The 25,473-nt window shown below is 37.7% G+C and overlaps 1 long non-coding RNA gene and 1 other non-coding gene across 2 annotated transcripts in view; one reads left to right on the top strand and one right to left on the bottom strand.

Annotated features, from left to right (window-relative positions):
- The window catches only part of LOC139747766 (uncharacterized), a 250,473-nt gene that overhangs the window by 95,715 nt on the left and 129,285 nt on the right, over positions 1-25,473 (top strand). The window lies entirely within an intron of this gene.
- Positions 4,175-4,246, bottom strand: TRNAI-GAU (transfer RNA isoleucine (anticodon GAU)). Its single transcript has one exon. It is a non-coding gene; the product is annotated as a tRNA-Ile (tRNA).

The following is a 25,473-nucleotide window of genomic DNA, read 5'->3' as shown; positions in this document are numbered from 1 at the left end:
TCCACGGGGAAAATAAACACGATAAGTTCCCAAGTGCACTTTCCTGTAAAACTCACATCATCATGGGAGATACAAGAGAAAAATATAACAGTCAGTTGATATACAACGAAGAGACGGAGCGAGGATGCCATATGGTAAACATGTGTTTGTCCAAGAAAGACAACAAGCGTATCATAAACTTATTATGTGGACAAGAAGGTGAATTGTTTACAAATTCTATCAACATTAAAGTTATCCAATCTGTATAGACCATCACTGATATTAAGATTATAATTCTTTGTGTATTGAAATTTCAATGATGCCCAATCGTGTATTACATTCATCATATTATAATGCAATTGTGTCAAATAATGGAGATAAAGAATGAAAGATAAACTATGGCCATGATTTCTACCAGCTCAAGTGCATTAGATATGGTGGACAATTCAGTTTAAGTGAGGATGCCCAATTGTACATTATATGTATCATATGGGACATTTCAGTTTGTAGTGAAGATGCCATACTTTGTATTGTATATATATTCCAAACTAATGTTGGCAAGTACTGAAAAAAAAGAATTAGAGATCATTAAACTCTATGGCCGTGATTTCTTCCAGCTCAAGAGTAGTAGATATGGTGGGCAATTCAGTTTACGTTGAAGATTCTGTATTGTATATATCATATTGTACTCTAGGTGTTTCAAGAAGTGAAGATACAGAAGCCCTCTTTCTCAATCCTTGCACCTATCTCTTGACCTCTTGCCTCCTTCTCTTATACATCTCCCAGTCATTTGCACTATTTCCTTGCAAAACTCGTCCAAATGCTTCTCTTCTCTTTTACTAATATATATATATATATATATATATATATATATATATATATATATATATATATATATATATATATATATATATATATATATATATACACACACACATATATATATATATATATATATATATATATATATATATATATATATATATATATATATATATATATATATATATATATATATATATATATATATATATATATATATATATATATATATATATATATATATATATATATATTAGTAAAAGAGAAGAGAGGCATTTGGACGAGTTTTGCAGGGAAATAGTGCAAATAGCCTTTTAGGTTGGCTTTGGATCCGCCCTTGAACGTAGTTTGGAGGATTTGGGGATCAGGTCAATAACGTTAAGCTCACTACAACCTCATATTCACTAACGTGTATCTTCACTACTAGGTTATTTTCACTTAATTATATCTTCACTATACCCTCTTCTTCACGACTCCGTTATTTCCACCATACCATTATCATTGTACTCCCTGATGTTCACTAGAAATAGTTCTTATCTTCACTACATACTCATTTTGAATAAACTTTACTCTTTAATAATCCTTATCTCTACTACATTCGTATCTTCACTACTTTCGTATCTTCACTACAACCTATCTTGACAATATCCCTATCATCACTATACTCTTCTTCACTACACTCTCATCTTAACATCATCCTTCTGTTTACCGAACTTAGTTCAAAGTCTGACTTGAACGTAGCTTTGGAAAGTTTGTGTTCCTCATTGTGTTACCTCCTTATTATCATTGTAAAGGCAATTGTCGCCACTCCCTAACAAAACCCTCATCATCACTATACTCTCATCATTATCATTACTTCTTGATGTTCGATACAAAATCTCAACATATACATTCATCTTCACCACAGAATAATTTTCATTGCATCTTAATCTTCATTACTCCTTGTTTCAGCTACATCCGTATCTTCCATTCATTCTTATATCTTATATTAATTACATCTTTACAATATTTTTATATCTTCTCTGTTCCGTCTTTTGGAAAATTGAAAGTGTGAGTAAAGGATTTCCGGCCTTCTGCTCCCTCCTCTTTAAGTCGCCTTGTACGACACGCAGGGAATACGAGGCAAGTATACTTTCTTCCCTATCCCCAGGGATAACAGCATCTGGTGTTCCCAGACGGTCACCCATCCAAGTACTAACCAGACCCAACGTTGCTTAACTTCCCTGATCGGACGATATATATATATATATATATATATATATATATATATATATATCGTGGTAGAGGATGTGTGGATCAGGTGTTTGCTTTGAAGAATGTATGTGAGAAATACTTAGAAAAGCAAATGGATTTGTATGTAGCATTTATGGATCTGGAGAAGGCATATGATAGAGTTGATAGAGATGCTCTGTGGAAGGTATTAAGAATATATGGTGTGGGAGGCAAGTTGTTAGAAGCAGTGAAAAGTTTTTATCGAGGATGTAAGGCATGTGTACGTGTAGGAAGAGAGGAAAGTGATTGGTTCTCAGTGAATGTAGGTTTGCGGCAGGGGTGTGTGATGTCTCCATGGTTGTTTAATTTGTTTATGGATGGGGTTGTTAGGGAGGTAAATGCAAGAGTTTTGGAAAGAGGGGCAAGTATGAAGTCTGTTGGGGATGAGAGAGCTTGGGAAGTGAGTCAGTTGTTGTTCGCTGATGATACAGCGCTGGTGGCGGATTCATGTGAGAAACTGCAGAAGCTGGTGACGGAGTTTGGTAAAGTGTGTGGAAGAAGAAAGTTAAGAGTAAATGTGAATAAGAGCAAGGTTATTAGGTACAGTAGGGTTGAGGGTCAAGTCAATTGGGAGGTGAGTTTGAATGGTGAGAAGGCTGGAGGAAGTGAAGTGTTTTAGATATCTGGGAGTGGATCTGTCAGCGGATGGAACCATGGAAGCGGAAGTGGATCATAGGGTGGGGGAGGGGGCGAAAATTTTGGGAGCCTTGAAAAATGTGTGGAAGTCGAGAACATTATCCCGGAAAGCAAAAATGGGTATGTTTGAAGGAATAGTAGTTCCAACAATGTTGTATGGTTGCGAGGCGTGGGCTATGGATAGAGTTGTGCGCAGGAGGATGGATGTGCTGGAAATGAGATGTTTGAGGACAATGTGTGGTGTGAGGTGGTTTGATCGAGTAAGTAACGTAAGGGTAAGAGAGATGTGTGGAAATAAAAAGAGCGTGGTTGAGAGAGCAGAAGAGGGTGTTTTGAAATGGTTTGGGCACATGGAGAGGAATGAGTGAGGAAAGATTGACCAAGAGGATATATGTGTCGGAGGTGGAGGGAACGAGGAGAAGAGGGATACCAAATTGGAGGTGGAAAGATGGAGTGAAAAGGATTTTGTGTGATCGGGGCCTGAACATGCAGGAGGGTGAAAGGAGGGCAAGGAATAGAGTGAATTGGAGCGATGTGGTATACAGGGGTTGACGTGCTGTCAGTGGATTGAATCAAGGCATGTGAAGCGTCTGGGGTAAACCATGGAAAGCTGTGTAGGTATGTATATTTGCGTGTGTGGACGTGTGTATGTACATGTGTATGGGGGGGGTTGGGCCATTTCTTTCGTCTGTTTCCTTGCGCTACCTCGCAAACGCGGGAGACAGCGACAAAGTATAAAAAAAAAAAAAAAAAAAAAAAAATATATATATATATATATATATATATATATATATATATATATATATATATATATATATATATATATATAAGACAGAAAACAATGAATTTCCCAAATAACAAAATGGAAGCGCCGGGGTTTGAACCCGGGACCTCTCGCATGCCAAGCGAGTGCTCTACCACTGAGCTACGCCCCCAAGAACATTTTTTTGGACTTAGTATTATATGAAGCACTGAGATTACCATGGCAAAATAGTGTTTGACCGACCGTTGCCGACTAGCCGGCAAAATAACCACAGGGTAATTCTCCATGTTGCTGTCGTGTTTTCCTCTCAATTTTCCACGAAGAAATGAGTTTTAATTTTTTATTGTCGTTGCAATAGACTGGAACTATGTAATAAACTGGAACTAAGCAATAGACTGGAACCAAGCTGACCTTGTATGAGGTCAGAGCCCTCATTATCATCCCTGCTAACTACCGGAAGCAGATTAAGTCGTTCCACAACCGATGTTCGGCCCAGGTTAACTCTGATGTGCCCAGCAGTTGGAGGAGGATCGCCAGAAGCTTCTGGAAGATTTCAAGGACGTCTTGGTGGACCTGACCCTTTCAGATAAGGTCGAAAACCCCAATTTATTGTGAAGATCTTCACTACAACGTTGGATGAACATACTGAATGTTGCACACATGTGATGCGGACAAAATGAAAAAAGAAAAAGACAAAAATTATGTCTGGTGTGGGTCTCGAACCCACGACCTTGAGTTTATCAGACTCATGCTCTACCACTGAGCTAACCAGACAATAGAAAATTCGTCTGTTTCTTCAATTTGAAATAATGAAAATCTTTGCGATGCAGCGTTAAGAAAAGAGAGATGTCTTTGACGAAATTTACTTGCTTGACTCCTTCTTCTGTTCCTCATTTTCGAAAGTAAACATACTGAAGGATATATATATATATATATATATATATATATATATATATATATATATATATATATATATATATATATATATATATTCCTATGAGTCCACGGGGAAAATGAAACACAAAAAGTTCCCAAGTGCACTTTCGTGTAATAATCACATCATCAGGGGAGACACAAGAGAGGAACATAACAGTCAGTTGATATACATCGAAGAGACGAAGCTGGGACGCCATTTGGTAAACATGTGATTGTCCAAAATTGTGATTCTTTCCAATATATATATATATATATATATATATATATATATATATATATATATATATATATATATATATATATATATATATATATATATATATATATATCGAAAAGGATCACAATTTTGCACGTAATCAAGTTAATTCTTATGAGTCCACGGGGAAAATAAACACGATAAGTTCCCAAGTGCACTTTCCTGTAAAACTCACATCATCAGGGGAGATACAAGAGAAAAATATAACAGTCAGTTGATATACAACGAAGAGACGGAGCGAGGATGCCATATGGTAAACATGTGATTGTCCAAGAAAGACAACAAGCGTATCATAAACTTATTATGTGGACAAGAAGGTGAATTGTTTACAAATTCTATCAACATTAAAGTTATCCAATCTGTATAGACCATCACTGATATTAAGATTATAATTCTTTGTGTATTGAAATTTCAGTGATGCCCAATTGTGTATTATATTCATCATATTATAATGCAATTGTGTCAAATAATGGAGATAAAGAATGAAAGATAAACTATGGCCATGATTTCTACCAGCTCAAGTGCATTAGATATTTTGGACAATTCAGTTTAAGTGAGGATGCCCAATTGTACATTATATGTATCATATGGGACATTTCAGTTTGTAGTGAAGATGCCTTACTTTGTATTGTATATATATTCCAAACTAATGTTGGCAAGTAGTGAAAAAAACGAATTAGAGATCATTAAACTCTATGGCCGTGATTTCTTCCAGCTCAAGAGTAGTAGATATGGTGGGCAATTCAGTTTACGGTGAAGATTCTGTATTGTATATATCATATTGTACTCTAGGTGTTTCAAGAAGTGAAGATACAGAAGCCCTCTTTCTCAATCCTTGCACCTATCTCTTGACCTCTTGCCTTCTTCTCTTATACATCTCCCAGTCATTTGCACTATTTCCTTGCAAAACTCGTCCAAATGCTTCTCTTCTCTTTTACTAATATATATATATATATATATATATATATATATATATATATATATATATATATATATATTAGTAAAAGAGAAGAGAGGCATTTGGACGAGTTTTGCAGGGAAATAGTGCAAATAGCCTTTTAGGTTGGCTTTGGATCCGCCCTTGAACGTAGTTTGGAGGATTTGGGGGATCAGGTCAATAACGTTAAGCTCACTACAACCTCATATTCACTAACGTGTATCTTCACTACTAGGTTATTTTCACTTAATTATATCTTCACTATACCCTCTTCTTCACGACTCCGTTATTTCTACCATACCATTATCATTGTACTCCCTGATGTTCACTAGAAATAGTTCTTATCTTCACTACATACTCATTTTGAATAAACTTTACTCTTTAATAATCCTTATCTCTACTACATTCGTATCTTCACTACATTCGTATCTTCAATACAACCTATCTTGACAATATCCTTATCATCACTACACTCTTCTTCACTACACTCTCATCTTAACATCATCCTTCTGTTTACCGAACTTAGTTTAAAGTCTGACTTGAACGTAGCTTTGGAAAGTTTGTGTTCCTCATTGTGTTACCTCCTTATTATCATTGTAAAGGCAATTGTCACCACTCCCTAACTAAACCCTCATCGTCACTACACTCTCATCATTATCATTACTTCTTGATGTTCAATACAAAATTTTAACATATACATTTATCTTCACTAGAGAATAATTTGGATTGCATCTTAATCTTCATTACTCCTTGTTTCAGCTACATTCGTATCTTCCATTCATTCTTATATCTTATATTAATTACATCTTTACAATATCTTTATGTCTTCTCTGTTCCGTCTTTTGTAAAATTGAAAATGAGAGTAAAGGATTTCCGGCCTTCTGCTCCCTACCCTTTTAGTCGCCTTGTACGACACGCAGGGAATACGTGGCAAGTATACTTTCTTCCCTATCCCCAGGGATAACAGCATCTGGTGTTCCCAGACGGTCACCCATCCAAGTACTAACCAGACCCAACGTTGCTTAACTTCCCTGATCGAACGATATATATATATATATATATATATATATATATATATATATATATATATATATATATATATATATATATATATATATATATATATATACAAGACTGAAAACAATGAATTTCCCAAATAAGAAATGGAAGCGCCGGGGTTTGAACCCGGGACCTCTCGCATGCCAAGCGAGTGCTCTATCACTGAGCTACGCCCCCAAGAACATTTTTTTGGACTTAGTATTATATGAAGTACTGAGATTACCATGGCAAAATAGTGTTTGACCGACCGTTGCCGACTAGCCGGCAAAATAACCACAGGGTAAATCTCCATGTTGCTGTCGTGTTTTCCTCTTAATTTTCCACGAAGAAATGAGTTTTAATTGTTTATTGTCGTTGCAATAGACTGGAACTAAGCAATAGACTGGAACTAAACAATAGACTGGAACTAAGCTGACCTGGTATGAGGTCAGAGCCCTCATTATCATCCCTGCTAACTACCGGAAGAAGATTAAGTCGTTCCACAACCGATGTCCGGCCCATGTTAACTCTGATGTGCCCAGCAGTTGGAGGAGGATCGCCAGAAGCTTCTGGAAGATTTCAAGGACGTCTTGGTGGACCTGACCCTTTCAGATAAGGTCGAAAACCCCAATTTATTGTGAAGATATTCACTATATCGTTGAACGAACATACTGAATGTTGCACAGATGTGATGCGGACAAAATGAAACAAGAAAAAGACCAAAATTATGTCTGGTGTGGGTCTCGAACCCACGACCTTAAGTGTGTAAGACTCACGCTCTACCACTGAGCTAACCAGACATAGAAGAATACGTCTGTTTCTTCAATTTGAATTAATGAAAATCTTTGCGAGGCAGCGTTTAGAAAAGAGAGATGTCTTTGACGAAATTTACTTGCTTGGCTTATTCTTCTGTTCCTCATTATCGAAAGTAAACGTACTGAAGGATATGTATATATATATATATACATATGTATATACATACGTCCACACACACAAATATACATACCTACACAGCTTTCCATGGTTTACCCCAGACGCTTCACATGCCTTGATTCAATCCACTGACAGCACGTCAACCCCGGTATACCACATCGCTCCAATTCACTCTATTTCTTGCCCTCCTTTCACCCTCCTGCATGTTCAGGCCCCGATCACACAAAATCTTTTTCACTCCATCTTTCCACCTCCAATTTGGTCTCCCTCTTCTCCTCGTTCCCTCCACCTCCGACACATATATCCTCTTGGTCAATCTTTCCTCACTCATTCTCTCCATGTGCCCAAACCACTTCAAAACACCCTCTTCTGCTCTCTCAACCACGCTCTTTTTATTTCCACACATCTCTCTTACCCTTACGTTACTCACTCGATCAAACCACCTCACACCACACATTGTCCTCAAACATCTCATTTCCAGCACATCCATCCTCCTGTGCACAACTCTATCCATAGCCCACGCCTCGCAACCATACAACATTGTTGGAACCACTATTCCTTCAAACATACCCATTTTTGCTTTCCGAGATAATGTTCTCGACTTCCACACATTCTTCAAGGCCCCCAGAATTTTCGCCCCCTCCCCCACCCTATGATCCACTTCCGCTTCCATGGTTCCATCCGCTGCCAGATCCACTCCCAGATATCTAAAACACTTCACTTCCTCCAGTTTTTCTCCATTCAAACTCACCTCCTAATTGACTTGACCCTCAACCCTACTGTACCTAATAACCTTGCTCTTATTCACATTTACTCTTAACTTTCTTCTTCCACACACTTTACCAAACAGTCACCAGCTTCTGCAGTTTCTCACATGAATCAGCCACCAGCGCTGTATCATCAGCGAACAACAACTGACTCACTTCCCAAGCTCTCTCATCCCCAACAGACTTCATACTTGCCCCTCTTTCCAAAACTCTTGCATTTACCTCCCTAACAACCCCATCCATAAACAAATTAAACAACCATGGAGACATCACACACCCCTGCCGCAAACCTACAATCACTGAGAACCAATCACTTTCCTCTCTTCCTACACGTACACATGCCTTACATCCTCGATAAAAACTTTTCACTGCTTCTAACAACTTTCCTCCCACACCATATATTCTTAATACCTTCCACAGAGCATCTCTATCAACTCTATCATATGCCTTCTCCAGATCCATAAATGCTACATACAAATCCATTTGCTTTTCTAAGTATTTCTCACATACATTCTTCAAATGTGTACAGAATGGAAAAAGGTGAGAACAATGGAAGTAAGGGGAGTGGGGGAGGAATGGGATGTATTTAGGGAATCAGTGATGGATTGCGCAAAAGATGCTTGTGGCATGAGAAGAGTGGGAGGTGGGCTGTTTAGAAAGGGTAGTGAGTGGTGGGATGAAGAAGTAAGAGTATTAGTGAAAGAGAAGAGAGAGGCATTTGGACGATTTTTGCAGGGAAAAAATGCAATTGAGTGGGAGAAGTATAAAAGAAAGAGACAGGAGGTCAAGAGAAAGGTGCAAGAGGTGAAAAAAAGGGCAAATGAGAGTTGGGGTGAGAGACTATCAGTAAATTTTAGGGAGAATAAAAAGATGTTCTGGAAGGAGGTAAATAGGGTGCGTAAGACAAGGGAGCAAATGGGAACTTCAGTGAAGGGCGTAAATGGGGAGGTGATAACAAGTAGTGGTGATGTGAGAAGGAGATGGAATGAGTATTTTGAAGGTTTGTTGAATGTGTCTGATGACAGAGTGGCAGATATAGGGTGTTTTGGTCGAGGTGGTGTGCAAAGTGAGAGGGTTAGGGAAAATGATTTGGTAAACAGAGAAGAGGTAGTAAAAGCTTTGCGGAAGATGAAAGCCGGCAAGGCAGCAGGTTTGGATGGTATTGCAGTGGAATTTATTAAAAAAGGGGATGACTGTATTGTTGACTGGTTGGTAAGGTTATTTAATGTATGTATGACTCATGGTGAGGTGCCTGAGGATTGGCGGAATGCTTGCATAGTGCCATTGTACAAAGGCAAAGGGGATAAGAGTGAGTGCTCAAATTACAGAGGTATAAGTTTGTTGAGTATTCCTGGTAAATTATATGGGAGGGTATTGATTGAGAGGGTGAAGGCATGTACAGAGCATCAGATTGGGGAAGAGCGGTGTGGTTTCAGAAGTGGTAGAGGATGTGTGGATCAGGTGTTTGCTTTGAAGAATGTATGTGAGAAATACTTAGAAAAGCAAATGGATTTGTATGTAGCATTTATGGATCTGGAGAAGGCATATGATAGAGTTGATAGAGATGCTCTGTGGAAGGTATTAAGAATATATGGTGTGGGAGGCAAGTTGTTAGAAGCAGTGAAAAGTTTTTATCGAGGATGTAAGGCATGTGTACGTGTAGGAAGAGAGGAAAGTGATTGGTTCTCAGTGAATGTAGGTTTGCGGCAGGGGTGTGTGATGTCTCCATGGTTGTTTAATTTGTTTATGGATTGGGTTGTTAGGGAGGTAAATGCAAGAGTTTTGGAAAGAGGGGCAAGTATGAAGTCTGTTGGGGATGAGAGAGCTTGGGAAGTGAGTCAGTTGTTGTTCGCTGATGATACAGCGCTGGTGGCGGATTCATGTGAGAAACTGCAGAAGCTGGTGACGGAGTTTGGTAAAGTGTGTGGAAGAAGAAAGTTAAGAGTAAATGTCAATAAGAGCAAGGTTATTAGGTACAGTAGGGTTGAGGGTCAAGTCAATTGGGAGGTGAGTTTGAATGGTGAAAAACTGGAGGAAGTGAAGTGTTTTAGATATCTGGGAGTGGATCTGTCAGCGGATGGAACCATGGAAGCGGAAATGGATCATAGGGTGGGGGAGGGGGCGAAAATTTTGGGAGCCTTGAAAAATGTGTGGAAGTCGAGAACATTATCCCGGAAAGCAAAAATGGGTATGTTTGAAGGAATAGTAGTTCCAACAATGTTGTATGGTTGCGAGGCGTGGGCTATGGATAGAGTTGTGCGCAGGAGGATGGATGTGCTGGAAATGAGATGTTTGAGGACAATGTGTGGTGTGAGGTGGTTTGATCGAGTAAGTAACGTAAGGGTAAGAGAGATGTGTGGAAATAAAAAGAGCGTGGTTGAGAGAGCAGAAGAGGGTGTTTTGAAATGGTTTGGGCACATGGAGAGAATGAGTGAGGAAAGATTGACCAAGAGGATATATGTGTCGGAAGTGGAGGGAACGAGGAGAAGAGGGAGACCAAATTGGAGGTGGAAAGATGGAGTGAAAAGGATTTTGTGTGATCGGGGCCTGAACATGCAGGAGGGTGAAAGGAGGGCAAGGAATAGAGTGAATTGGAGCGATGTGGTATACAGGGGTTGACGTGCTGTCAGTGGATTGAATCAAGGCATGTGAAGCGTCTGGGGTAAACCATGGAAAGCTGTGTAGGTATGTATATTTGCGTGTGTGGACGTGTGTATGTACATGTGTATGGGGGGGGTTGGGCCATTTCTTTCGTCTGTTTCCTTGCGCTACCTCGCAAACGCGGGAGACAGCGACAAAGTATAAAAAAAAAAAAAAAAAAAATTCTTCAAAGCAAACACCTGATCCACACATCCTCTACCACTTCTGAAACCACACTGCTCTTCCCCAATCTGATGCTCTGTACATGCCTTCACCCTCTCAATCAATACCCTCCCATATAATTTACCAGGAATACTCAACAAACTTATACCTCTGTAATTTGAGCACTCACTCTTATCCCCTTTGCCTTTGTACAATGGCATTATGCACGCATTCCGCCAATCCTCAGGCACCTCACCATGAGTCATACATACATTAAATAACCTTACCAACCAGTCAACAATACAGTCATCCCCTTTTTTAATAAATTCCACTGCAATACCATCCAAACCTGCTGCCTTGCCGGCTTTCATCTTCCGCAAAGCTTTTACTACCTCTTCTCTGTTTACCAAATCATTTTCCCTAACCCTCGCACTCTGCACACCACCTCGACCAAAACACACTATATCTGCCACTCTATCATCAAACACATTCAACAAACCTTCAAAATACTCACTCCATCTCCTTCTCACATCACCACTACTTGTTATCACCTCCCCATTTGCGCCCTTCACTGAAGTTCCCATTTGCTCCCTTGTCTTACGCACCCTATTTACCTCCTTCCAGAACATCTTTTTATTCTCCCTAAAATTTAATGATACTCTCTCACCCCAACTCTCATTTGCCCTTTTTTTCACCTCTTGCACCTTTCTCTTGACCTCCTGTCTCTTTCTTTTATACATCTCCCACTCAATTGCATTTTTTCCCTGCAAAAATCGTCCAAATGCCTCTCTGTTCTCTTTCACTAATAATCTTACTTCTTCATCCCACCACTCACTACCCTTTCTAATCAACCCACCTCCCACTCTTCTCATGCCACAAGCATCTTTTGCGCAATCCATCACTGATTCCCTAAATACATCCCATTCCTCCCCCACTCCCCTTACTTCCATTGTTCTCACCTTTTTCCATTCTGTACTCAGTCTCTCCTGGTACTTCCTCACACAGGTCTCCTTCCCAAGCTCACTTACTCTCACCACCCTCTTCACCCCAACATTCACTCTTCTTTTCTGAAACCCATACAAATCTTCACCTTAGCCTCCACAAGATAATGATCAGACATCCCTCCAGTTGCCCCTCTCAGCACATTAACATCCAAAAGTCTCTCTTTCGCGCGCCTGTCAATTAATATATATATATATATATATATATATATATATATATATATATATATATATATATATATATTGGAAAGGATCACGATTTTGCACGTGATCAAGTATACTCTTATGAGTCCACTAGGAAAATAAACACGATAAGTTCCCAAGTGCACTTTCGTGTAATACTCACATCATCAAGGGAGACACAAGAGAGAAATATAACACTCAATTGATATACAACGAAGAGACGTAGCTAGGGCGCCATATGGTAAACATGTGATTGTCCATGACAGACAACAAGCGCATCATAAACTTATTATGTGGACAAGAAGGTGAATTGTTTACACATTTTATCAGCATTAAAGTTATCCAATTTGTATAGACCATCACTAATATTAAGATTATAATTCTTTGTGTATTCAGTAATAGAAGATTCAATGATATTTTTCGTGGTGCTGGAGTTAGAGTTAATAACTGAGATGGCATTATTAACTCTAATTCCAGTACCACGAGAAATATCATTGAATCTTCTATTATTAAATACACAAAGAATTATAAACCTTAAGGAAAGAACATGGTGGTCAAAAATAAGCTTTAGGAATGAAGTTTATGAATGGAATATCAGTGAGACGATCCAAATGACGAATGAATGAGAGCGTAGTCAACATACAATATAAAAGGACATATTATGAATGGCAGCCAGGCAAGTAACGGCCCAACTGAATGGAAGGATTTAAAAGTTCGCGTTATATGACGAATTTTGATAGATTATCCAAATTTCCATTCCAGTTATGAAACTTAATGGTTGTGTTCAGTTCTAGAGACAAAGTTTAAAGGTTTGTGTTTCAAAGATGAACCACAAAGGATATCGTTAAATTAACTGACATTAAAATTTGTCAATTAAGTGAATCATTTTGTACAATAGCTGTAATTTGACAGAGTTAAAAGTTCGCATTTTCATTACAATTCTAATTCAAAAGTTTGAGTTTCAATGATGGTTTGCACAAGCTTAACGTACATTTAAGTTTTGTGTTTATATGACGTATCTTAAAGGACTCTGGTAAAATAACGCAGCTGGAAGGTTTACGTTCAAATGACGGTGTTTAAATGTTTATTGATGAATGGTAGATTTAAATGGATAGATTTTAAGTTCGCGTTTTCATGAGCGACTTTAAACCTTGTGGTTGAATGTCACAGTTTAAATGTTGGTATGTACAATGTTGACCAGATGGCGGTAGTGTGTAGACACAGCCATACCAGGTCGTATTTATCATCATTAAAGTCACCTTCCTTACTTACTTATGGCGGCGATGAAATTCACTGGTTCTTGATTGTGCACCAATTAACCTATCAGATAATGGTACAATGTTTGCCTGGTGTTGCATATATCACGTCTGTTGTTGAAACACAAGAATGCCAGGTGACTTTGGGAGTGGATGATAATGTAAAGATCAATATAAATGTGGGAAATCTTGAACCGCCATCACCAGACACAACACATGTTTGGATCTGGCGGGGGGAGGGACTTGCCTGTGACGTCACGATGCCCCGCCTCCAGCCTGGCGCCGCTCTGTGTGTGTGTGTGTGTGTGTGTGTGTACTACTTTGAATATTATCACGTGAGTCTTTTGAGGAAGGATTTGTACACTCGTGTTGCCGTCTCTTAACTTTGTAAGTGTAAAATATGTTTTCACTCCTATGTGCGCTCACACACACACACACACACACACACACACACACACACACATAACCTATAATATTATCTATTATTTTCTTCAGACGGATATCTTACACCTTGATTATAAAAGCCAAAGAAAAATTCATAAAAACATATACATATATTTCCACACGTGTAGATATATGTTATGTATTGAAATGTGGCGGAAAAATGCCTTATATATTAACAAACGTGATTGAGGACTTAAAGAATCTGGTACAAACATAATGGTTATTGTGATAAATGATTTATTTATGGTAAATATGTATTGTGTTGCATTATAATGGTTGTTCAGAACCAAGGTTCTTAAACCTGAATCAGTGAAATACTATCAGAAATAGAAAACCTGTTAAACATAAACATTTATAGTGATTAACCACAGAATATATTTTCCTCTGGGTATGTAAAAGAAAATACAGTACAGGGAGCTAGTTTGAGGAAGAGTATTTCATATTTTAACAAAATATTTACCTGTAATAGCGTCCCTTATCTTTCGTCATCATTTCTTATGTTTACTATCAAGAAATGTCTTTTATCTAACATAAAAATTCTGTCTAGGTATTTGATTAATGTTGTCCAAGGATGAGCTACATGCCACACGTGGTCAGGTCACAGTGGTGGTGGTCAGGTCAGTGGGCGGTGTGTGTGTGTGTGTGTGTGTGTGTAGCCCCTGGGTTCATGTTGGCCACAGCCACCCACCGGCCAGCCGGGCAGTAGTTTATAACTAAGACTGGTAGTTTCACATGCCACTTGGAGTGTCCCTCACTACAGAACTTGAGCAGCTCTTATCCTGAGGTGGAGCAGTTGATCCTCTCCACCAGGCTGGTACACTTGGTCTGCACCAGGTGGCTCCCTCCTGGTCATCCTGAGTGGTTGGTTGCTGTGTGGGATTTAATGACCATTGACTTGTGAAGGTCATTAGGCCAACCATCATTTTATCATCTGATAAAACATGAAGCAACGCCAAATATTACATGATCCATCTAAACTATTGAGAATGATGAAGTCTGATATTGTTACGTTACGTCATCCAATCTTGCCACTCACATGTTACGGTAATCACGACTACATACATAGTGTTGTTACGACTGATGTTACTGTATGTACTGTAGTAAAGTACTGTGGTTATGTGGACACCAGACGAGACCATCATTATGATGTGTCACCAACATGTATCTATAATGCTTCTATAACCAGCATGATCAAGGTTATAACAACATTATCCTTGTGTCACCAACATGTATCTATAATACTTCTATAACCAGCATGATCAAGAAGGTTATAACAACATTATCCTTGTGTCACCAACATGTATCTATAATGCTTCTATAACCTGCATGATCAAGAAGGTTATAACAACATTATCCTTGTGTCACCAACATGTATCTATAATACTTCTATAACCAGCATGATCAAGAAGGTTATAACAACATTATCCTTGTGTCACCAACATGTATCTATAATACTTCTATAACCAGCATGATCAAGAAGGTTATAACAACATTATCCTTGTAGTTGTTGGATCAGTGTAGAGCAGAGCAATACCTGGTGAACATTACTTCCTGAACATTACTTCCTGGTTGGTGGCCGCCATAAATACCACCAGTGTTTATAAGCTCACACATCACCAGGGGTTAAGATATGGTGTTATCCCTCACTGCTCTATATAGCACCAGCCACGGTGGGTGGGTCCGCCTCCAGCTTATACCTCACTCCTACTCTTCTATATCCCTAACTTCCTTGTGATCATCTCACTTTGAATAACTAGATCTTCACATAACAGTTGTTTGTTGTTGTTGTTGTTGTTGTTGTTGTTGTTGTTGTTGTTGTTGTTGTTGTTGTTGTTGTTGTTGTTGTTATATGTTGTAGGTTTATGTTCTGCCACTGGACGACTCGTTCTCTGATCTTACCCAACATATATGTGTTTGTGTCGAGGTTCGTCAGGTGTTTATCATACGGAGTCTGTAACACGTAAGTCTGTCTATCGTTCACTATACTGGATAGTAACTGGTAAAGGTTATTAAAGATATCTACACCAGAATCTGTGCCACACAACAAAACATACAAATCACGATATTTGCAACATGATAACATGTTTGACCATCAGCAGGTAAGGTCATCAAGCCGCACCATACATACGTCAGACAGTAACATCAGTTGTATAACAGGATGTATATATGTTGTTGGATTTAAGGGCTATCACCTAAAGGTCATGAAGCCAGAATGTGAACCATAAGTTCAACATAAAATGATGGTCCAGGTCCAGCAGGTAGCTGCATATGAAGCTATGAATGTCTGTCTTGATTACTGACGACGTAGAGGGAAGGGTTTGGCAGGAAGGGGAGTGTGGTGGAGTTTGCTGGAGGGTTCTCGGGAGTGTTGTGAGGAAGAGATAGAAAAACACACTGAAAGGAGGAGGGTAACAAGTCCTTGGCCTCAACCCAGGTGCTACATTGTCACTCAAGCAAGATATTTAAGATAATCATACCTGCGGTAAAGGTCATGTTATAACCATCAATCGAATCATCTTGAACAGTTTTCCCAGGGGTTCAAGATGATTCTAAGATCATACACGCTCTCACCCTGTTCGTACGACGAATGGTGGAGTCAAACGAACAGCGACATATAGAAGGTGAGTCGGTAATGAATCCTTTATATATTTTACTTTTAAGTCAGCTAACAATCCTTTCCACGTATTATTGTGTGAAGAGATGGAACAACCTAATATAGAAGGATGTACATCCAAGAAAATCATCAGTGACGACAAGTAGGATAGAAAAACCTGAGAAATGGTTGTTGATGATGGTGTGAACAGTATTATTATCATTACCACACATCACCAGCACACCTTTGATGGCGCTCCTACACCTTTGTGGCTGCTGCACTCCACACAGGAGCAGGGGATGATGGACACCCTTGAGCAAGAAGGTTCTTCGACGAGACTGTACTATTTCTCTCCGTCCTTTGAGGATGACACAGCCTTGCTAAGGATGACTTGTCACTGGTGGTGACACAGCTGACGGATGGAGTCCTGTTACACCTTGTGAATAATATAACCAAAACAGTAGACTGGCCAGGTTGACAAGCGTATTGTGCACTTCAACTGACTAATGATATGATAAAGAAAATTACAAATAATAAGTACTATTGTAAGGATCAAATCCATGATGAAACAAATATAGTTTGAATGATTAATGAAACAGAGTGTGGGAAGTGACACAACTTTGTGATGCTTGGTCACTTACAAATGATTAATACGAAAGCGTTAGGTATCGACCCGCAGGAGAACGTGTTTACAGATCTTTATAGAAGACATATCTATGTTAGATAAACGCCATATCAAGGAAATATCTTAACCTGGGACGTGTAACATCTGTGTGGAGAGACACAGCTTTGTAATATATGATCTACTCCACCGGTGAACTTTGACAACAGAGAGTTATACAACGCGTCGCTGGACGATATTTACCACATACCTATAACGAATCTTTATATGATATACAACACATTTGTTGGAAGTAAACATAAGAAATGATGATAGGAGATAAGGAGAGGGAAAGTACATATTTTCTTAAATGCTGAAAGAATCCTGTCTTAACCTAGTTATTTTGTGATGGATTTTATTTTAAATATCCAGAGGATGATATATTTTGGGGCTTATAATTATGATGCTTTTAACAACTTTTTTCAATTTCTTATCATCTTTACTGGCTAAAAGGCCTTCGTTCTTGAAAACCATTTAAATGCAACACACTACATATTTATCATAAATCCTTTATCACATCAACTATAATGTTTGTATCTTATTCTTTAAGTTGTCAGTCACATTCTTAAGTATATAACACATTCGTCTGACTCAAGTAGATACATATATCTCCATGTTTATATATATATAGATGGTTCTTAATTTATTATCATTTTATTCCAAGTTTAAGTGATCCTTGTAAAGAAGATAGTAATCATTACCTTGGATGACGTACCTGAGTCTTTATAACAGAAATAATGAACAACTCCTGATTGTTGAGGTTGTGCATACCGCCGGTTGAAGACCATTAGTTCACCAATGTTGTACTGGTAATGATAAAAGTCAACATGTATATAACTTTAATGTTTGACATATACTATGGATTCAGGCTTTATGACTGTTCATATGTTTTCAAATATACCAACATTACATTGACTCTATACGAAATACTACCATTAAATTGTTTGGTCATAAAGGAGATATTCTGATCACTCCAATAATACACATGTATGTTTACCTGGTACAAAGAGATCCGTCATATTGTAAAGCCCTGTGCCAGCCAGGCAGCCAGCCTCCCTAACAACAAACTACCTGTTAGTCAAGATCAGATAAAGAGCCGGGTTGAGGTGAGGGCCCGTACCAAGCATAGACCTAGCGACCTGTCATGGTACAGACCAGTCATATGGAGACCTGGTGAATCCAACAATTAGAAACATTCCATATTTGAGGAGACTTGGCAGGTCTAACTATGAACCAATTTCATCATGATCATATGATAAGACCCCGTGCCAATGCTGGGACAAATTGTAATATTGTATTGTATATTGATTTCATATTTCGATGGAATTAACGATAAAAATGAGTTGCCATAATTATGAGGAAACATGTCCACATTCACACTCACCAACCCTACCCAGACAACACGAGTCGTATTGATCATTTCTGAATTCATTGGACACATCCGGGAAGATACTTTTTTACCGTGTGTACTTTACTTTAAAGTTTCGTTCATAGGAAATAGAGCGAAACTAACTGTCTGTATTACCAACAAAAATCACTATGAGGTATAGATATCTATCTACTAATGACGTCACGTCTGATGTCACTCGCAGTAATGATGGTGGGCAAACGTTTGACCTCAGATGAGGTGAAGTATTTTATCTTCAATATGATTGTTAACATGGAATAATGTACCAGTTAGAGTGGTTGGAAGCAGCATTATAAATACGTTTCACAGTAAACTTGATAAATATTTACCTTCAAGTTCAAGACTAACATTATTTGCGACTCATCATTAGTCACACTGACAATATACAGGTTTATCTTTAGATTATCTGTATGTCTTCCACTACACTAATGTGCGAGTTCCTGGTATCTTCCACTACACTAATGTGTGAGTTCCTGATTTCTTCCACTACACTAATGTGTGAGTTCCTGATATCTTCCACTACACTAATGTGTGAGTTCCTGATATCTTCCACTACACTAATGTGTGAGTTCCTGATATCTTCCACTACACTAATGTGTGAGTTCCTGATATCTTCCACTACACTAATGTGTGAGTTCCTGATATCTTCCACTATCACCATCAGCCTCGAAGTGACCCAGTGGTCCACTGTTGTATGGATACCTTTACATTCCTTTGTATAATGGAATGTTTGTAACAACACAGTAATTAATCACATCTGAGCAATCGGGAATTTGACAAGGCATTATCAGCTCTACGTCCTATTGGCGGGCCATCATAGAGCTATAAGGCTGCGGTCATGTTTGTCTGGATGTTGATGACAGGGGCTTCCTCTCTTATGTGAATGGCTTCTAATCTCTGTAGTCTCCTGCGATCACTACAACTAGTAATGATTTTGATGTTATTCATTATAATCTCCCTCGTTAGTCTCGTTCCATGCTTTTGTTCATGATGATGTTTGATTCCACCTTCTTGTAAGTGGAGCGAGAGTCGGTGGCTCAGGGTGCAGGTGTACTGATCATGTTGAGATGAGTAATAATGGATATATGAGCATACATTAGTGGGTTTCCTGTATATGCTAAACTTAAACTTGTTTCCTTGTCTATGGATCATGGAATCTAGAAATGGTAACATACCATTATTTTCATTTTTCTACAGTAAATTTGATGGAAGGTACTAAATTGTTAAGTAAGGGGAGAAATATTTGTAAATTTTCATTTGTTCATCAAACACAAAGAACATCATCTACATACCTAAACCAAATTGCATTAGAAGGTAAGATATCCTTTAGTAATTTTGTTTCAAAACATTCCATATAAAGATTACTTAGTACAGGTGAAAGAGGGTTACCCATTGCCATACCAAATTTTTGAGCATAATAATCTCCATTGAATTGAAATACACAGTCTTTTATACACAATTTTATCAGTTCAATGAAATTAGACTTTGAAGCAGGTAAATGAATATCATCCAAGACATCAAATAAATATTCTAAAAGGTCATCAACTGGAACTTTAGTGAAAAGTGAGGAAACATCAAAGCTAACTAGTTTAAAATCAAAATTAACATTGATATTGTTTAGCTTGTTGACTAAATCTACATTGTTCATGATATTAGAATTTGATACCTTACCCAATAAAGGGCTTAAGAAAGAAACTAACCATATTGACAATTCATATGTGATGGAGCCTACTGAACTCACTATAGGTCTTGCTGGAAAATTCTGTTTATGTGTTTTGATAAGTCCATACATATATGGCAATGAATGGGACAAAGATGACAAACTTTTGATGAGAGAAATGTTACCTTTCAACAACAGCTTCATTTTTTTTTTATTGAAATGAGAATTAGCTGCTTTTAAGGGATTTTTACTAAGTTTAGAATATGTTGTGTCATCATTTAAAAGATCATTCATTTTAGATAAATAATTACTTTTGTCTAAAATGACAACAGTTAGACTTATCTGCCTTGTTTAATCACGTTAAAAACTATGATCATTGTATTGACTGGAGTAACGCCATCTCAGTTATTAACTCTAACTCTATTACCAAGAGGAATATCATTGAATCTTCTATTATTAAGTACACAAAGAATTGTAATCTTAATATTAGTGATGGTCCATACAAATTAGATAACTTTATTGTTGATAAAATTTGTAAAATGATACGTTTATGAACGCTCGTTGAATGTTTTGGACAATCACATGTTTACCAAATGGCTCTTAGCTTCGTCTCTTCGATGTATATCAACTGACATATTTCTCTCTTGTGTCTCCCCTGATGATGTGATTAATACACGAAAGTGCACTTGGAAGCTTATCGTGTTTCATTTTCCCCCTGGACTCATAGGAATATCTTGATGACGCGCAAAGCTGTGATCCTTTCCAACATGGATTCCACACGGCTCTTCTATTTCTTCTCTACAAGCTGTCCTGGACTTTCTCCTTTCGTTACTGCTTTCTCCAAATCGCTAATCAAGGCTTACCAACTGAAGTTACGATTTGGATTCCTTAGGAAATGCCCTGATGAACAAATGATGCCAAGATCTGTCCTACCTCAACGTTTGTTTCAGCTGTCTGGTCGACGATTTGACCAATTCCAAAATATTATTTTAAATAAAAACATTGAATTAAAAAAACTTGAAATGGAGGAGGCTTTTCGCATTTCAAGAGAGAAGAAACGTGCCTTTCAAATGGCAATACCGACACACTGGAAGAACCGGATGTTGGACTATTGCTATGATAAATTAAGGAAAGAATGCAATAGGCTACAAGTGTCACTAAATTGTAAGTTGGATCATCTTATTGAAAACAGCGACTGGACCAAGAACACAAACCCATCTTTTGTGGTAAACCTGTCTAATAAACTAGATAAAGATTCCTTGTGTGCATTAGGCTATGGTTTGTTTTGTGTGCTCTGACAGGGAAGCCAGCTGTGTTGATGTCACAAAGTCTTTTTGTAATTTAGAAAAATACAGTAATTTAAGTAATGATGAAATTAATATCTGTAAGGGTTTAGTGTATGCCAGTTTGTCAAAACCAGTGAAAGCTAATTGCCCTAAAAGATTCATAAGAGCTATTAACACCTTAAAGAAAAACAAGGATATACATATTACTAAAGCAGATAAGTCTAACTCTGTTGTGATTTTAGACAAAAGTAACTATTTATCTAAAATGAATGATCTTTTAAATGATGAGACAACATATTCTAAACTTAGTAAAACTCCCTTAGAAGCAGTTAATTCTCATTTCAATAAAGAAATGAAGTTGTTGTTGAAAGGTAACATCTCTCTTATCAAAAGTTTGTCATCTTTGTCCTATTCATTGCCATATATGTATGGACTTATCAAAACACATAAACAGAATTTTCCAGCAAGACCTATAGTGAGTTCAGTAGGCTCCATCACATATGAATTGTCAAAATAGTTAGTTTCTTTATTAAGCCCTTTAGTGGGTAAGGTATCAAATTCTAATATCATGAACAATGTAGATTTAGTCAACAAGCTAAACAATATCAATGTTAATTTTGATTTTAAACTAGTTAGCTTTGATGTTTCCTCACTTTCCACTAAAGTTCAAGTTGATGACCTTTTAGAATATCTATTTGATGTCTTGGATGATATTCATTTACCTGCTTCAAGGTCAAATTTCATTGAACTGATAAAATTGTGTATAAAAGACTGTGTATTTCAATTCAATGGAGATTATTATGCTCAAAAATTTGGTATGGCAATGGGTAACCCTCTTTGACCTGTACTAAGTAATCTTTATATGGAATTTTCTGAAACAAAATTACTAAAGGATATCTTACCTTCTAATGCAATTTGGTTTAGGTATGTAGATGATGTTCTTTGTGTTTGACGAACAAATGAAAATTTACAAATATTTCTCCCCTTACTTAACAATTTACTACCTTCCATCAAATTTACTGTAGAGCTTACAAAAATCCTATACATGAATATTATTTTTATTCACCTTTGCACATTGTTCAGTTAGCCTTTGTATTGTTATTCAACTTTGCTACCTCATTGGTTTTTGAGAGCTACACCTGGTTGGATTGTGATTATTATGTGCTCTAAGATCACAATTATTGCAAGTTGCCTTATAGGATTTTTGTAAGCTCTACTTTAAGATTTATATTGTATTCCTGATAAAATCTCTGTTTTAACTCTTCTGAAGACCAGCTCTTTCATGCCTGTCATGCTACAGTAAAAGTCATTTTCTCTTATCTTTGACCACTGTCATTCCATTTCCCTACACCTTGTTTTCAGTTTCTGTGAGAAATGTTAGATCAGAGTTTCATTTTTCCACTTGACAGGAAATTATTTGGTACTGTTGGGTGGTGAGCACACCACTAGATAGCCAGCTGCGCCCTGCTAGTGATTCCCGTATGTGTGCAAGTAAATCATAGTATTTAAAGCCTCCATATTGCTCTGTCAATATGACAATGTTATGATAGTTCAGCATAAAACAGGCGTGGCATGATGCCAGCAGTAGCAGACAAGTCTTTTTTCTCAAAGAAACCGAAAAAAAGGGCTCCTTCACTATTCTAAGAGCCGCTTACTCCTTTGAACATGAAAAAAGATTCATCATATGAAACCCCTACAACATGTATGACATTTTAAAGTCGCCTTTACCACGAACATATACAACATAGCTCTGAAAGTTCTACATTCCTGCAGGAATTTTCATATTACAGAGAAAAGTTTCATTTATGTCTGACCTTGGAATAGTTGGGTTGTTGGTCTGAACAAGGTGGCTGAGACTGCAGGGTCTGCTGACTTTTCTGAGGAGGGATTGGCAGTTTCTAGAAATTATGATGCTTCCTAGTCAAGCATCTGTATGCTTAAGTGCGTGTAAGCCTTCTCCATTATTTGCTGCAACATCTTAATGCGCTTCATTTTGAATTAAGCAAGCAAGGGCTCAGGGCAGGATTCATCAAACTGATTTCTGAAAAACAAACCAATTATACTTTCCACTGTCAGGAAAATAGCTACATAGTTGCACAACAAACTGTATATCATATCAATTCTCTTAGATACAAGCTTAAACAATGATTCTTGACCTTCTCTACATACAGGTCATTTGCCTTGAGGAGAGCAGCATCTGTTGTTCTGCAAGACCTAATAGATCCATCAATGTGGAGGCAGACTTGCCTTCAAATATGACGGAAAGTCACCAAACAGAATATTAAGCAACAAAAATGCATTTTAAAGGTGCAAGTTTAAGGGCTACATAGAACTGAAAGGATGTTAAAATATAACCTCTATCAAAGATACAGTTTCTAGATATCAGAGCAGCGAGGACATCTAATATATAAGAAACTAATGGAAGTTTTTAAATCCTTAGCTGAACCTTTGATTCTGAAACATTCATCCCTAACACAATGTTTACATATTTCCTGTTGAGGTCAGATTGTTATCCTTACTACCCATTTTTTTTAATGTGCTCACATACGCTAAATAGACTCACAAAATTTAGGCTAAATAGACTCAGAAAACTTGAAATTTTAACATAATCAATGACTACGACAAACCTTAATTATCTATTTTCATTGCATATGTAAAGTCTGTGGGACTTCTGTCCAGGTACACTGTTTTAGGTGGTGGAAGACTGGTTGTGTGACTGTTGCATTTGGGCCAGTTCAAGAGCATGTTGGTGAGAGGCTTCCAAACCCATTAGCAAATGGACCATAGTGTTTCATGTGAAAGTCTGTTACATTATTAGGGTCTGTAGGAGGAAAGTTCCCTAAGATTTTAAAGGCACTGTTTGTATCATTGGGAGTGAAGGGTAGGTGGGCGATTGTCTCTGAATGGATTTTGGGTAGATTTTTCACAACTTTCCTTTTTAAAGGCGAGATTGGTTTGTGGGTAATTTTTGAGAAGTATCTCATGAGTATGTTTGTAAGTTCTTTGGGACAATGGATTTTACTGTGATGAGTCAGGTGTGCTTCATGAGTGAGGACTGGTGAGACGAGTGGTGATGTGGGTCTTTCGGTTCACTGTGTTGATGAAGGAGTGCCAGTTATCTGTTTGCCTCTGTATGATTAAGTTAATGATAGATTTATTTAAGAATATTGATTTGATCTCTGATTTCTATCAATGGTGAGTGGTTATGTGTAAGGTGGTTTCTTTACTTTACGATGTGTGTAATTCATGGGAGTAGGTAGTAGTTTGTAGGAAGCTAACAACCAGGGAGGTATATTACCAGTACATTCTGTAATGCTGTTTATTGGAAATTTGTGCTCGAGGTGAAGGTGTTTGTGACGGAGTGTTGTAAGTTATTTTCTGAATGGTTGCTGTACGTCCAGTGTTCTGAGTAGTCTCCAGTGGATGACAGTGATGTACAGTGGAGGTGATACCACTGACTGTAGTTAAAGCACAAATTGTAGTAGTGCTTTTTGATATAATTGGCACTATGAACACATGTCATAAGCTGGAATTAGTAGTTAGATGACCTGGTCATTACCTCCCTGTAGTTAACACATATGTGTGAATTCTTCAGATGCCTGAGTATAACCTTAAATAACACACTGTACAAAAATTAACTTTACACCAGTGAATGAGAGGTCTCAAATTGATCACCTGTTAGCTTTAAAGAGGTTGGTATGTTATCAGATCTTTTAGTCGTTATGTCATTACATTACTTTGAAAGTGAAAATACCATTTTTATACTAGTTTTCTGAAGAGACGTAGTAAGAGCAATGGTAAAGGGAAAAAAATCTTGTCAATCACACCAATGGGAAAAAG

Source organism: Panulirus ornatus, chromosome 70 (assembly GCF_036320965.1).
Source record: "Panulirus ornatus isolate Po-2019 chromosome 70, ASM3632096v1, whole genome shotgun sequence".
Lineage (NCBI taxonomy): Eukaryota > Metazoa > Arthropoda > Malacostraca > Decapoda > Palinuridae > Panulirus > Panulirus ornatus.
This window is presented reverse-complemented; position numbering and strand designations above follow the sequence as displayed.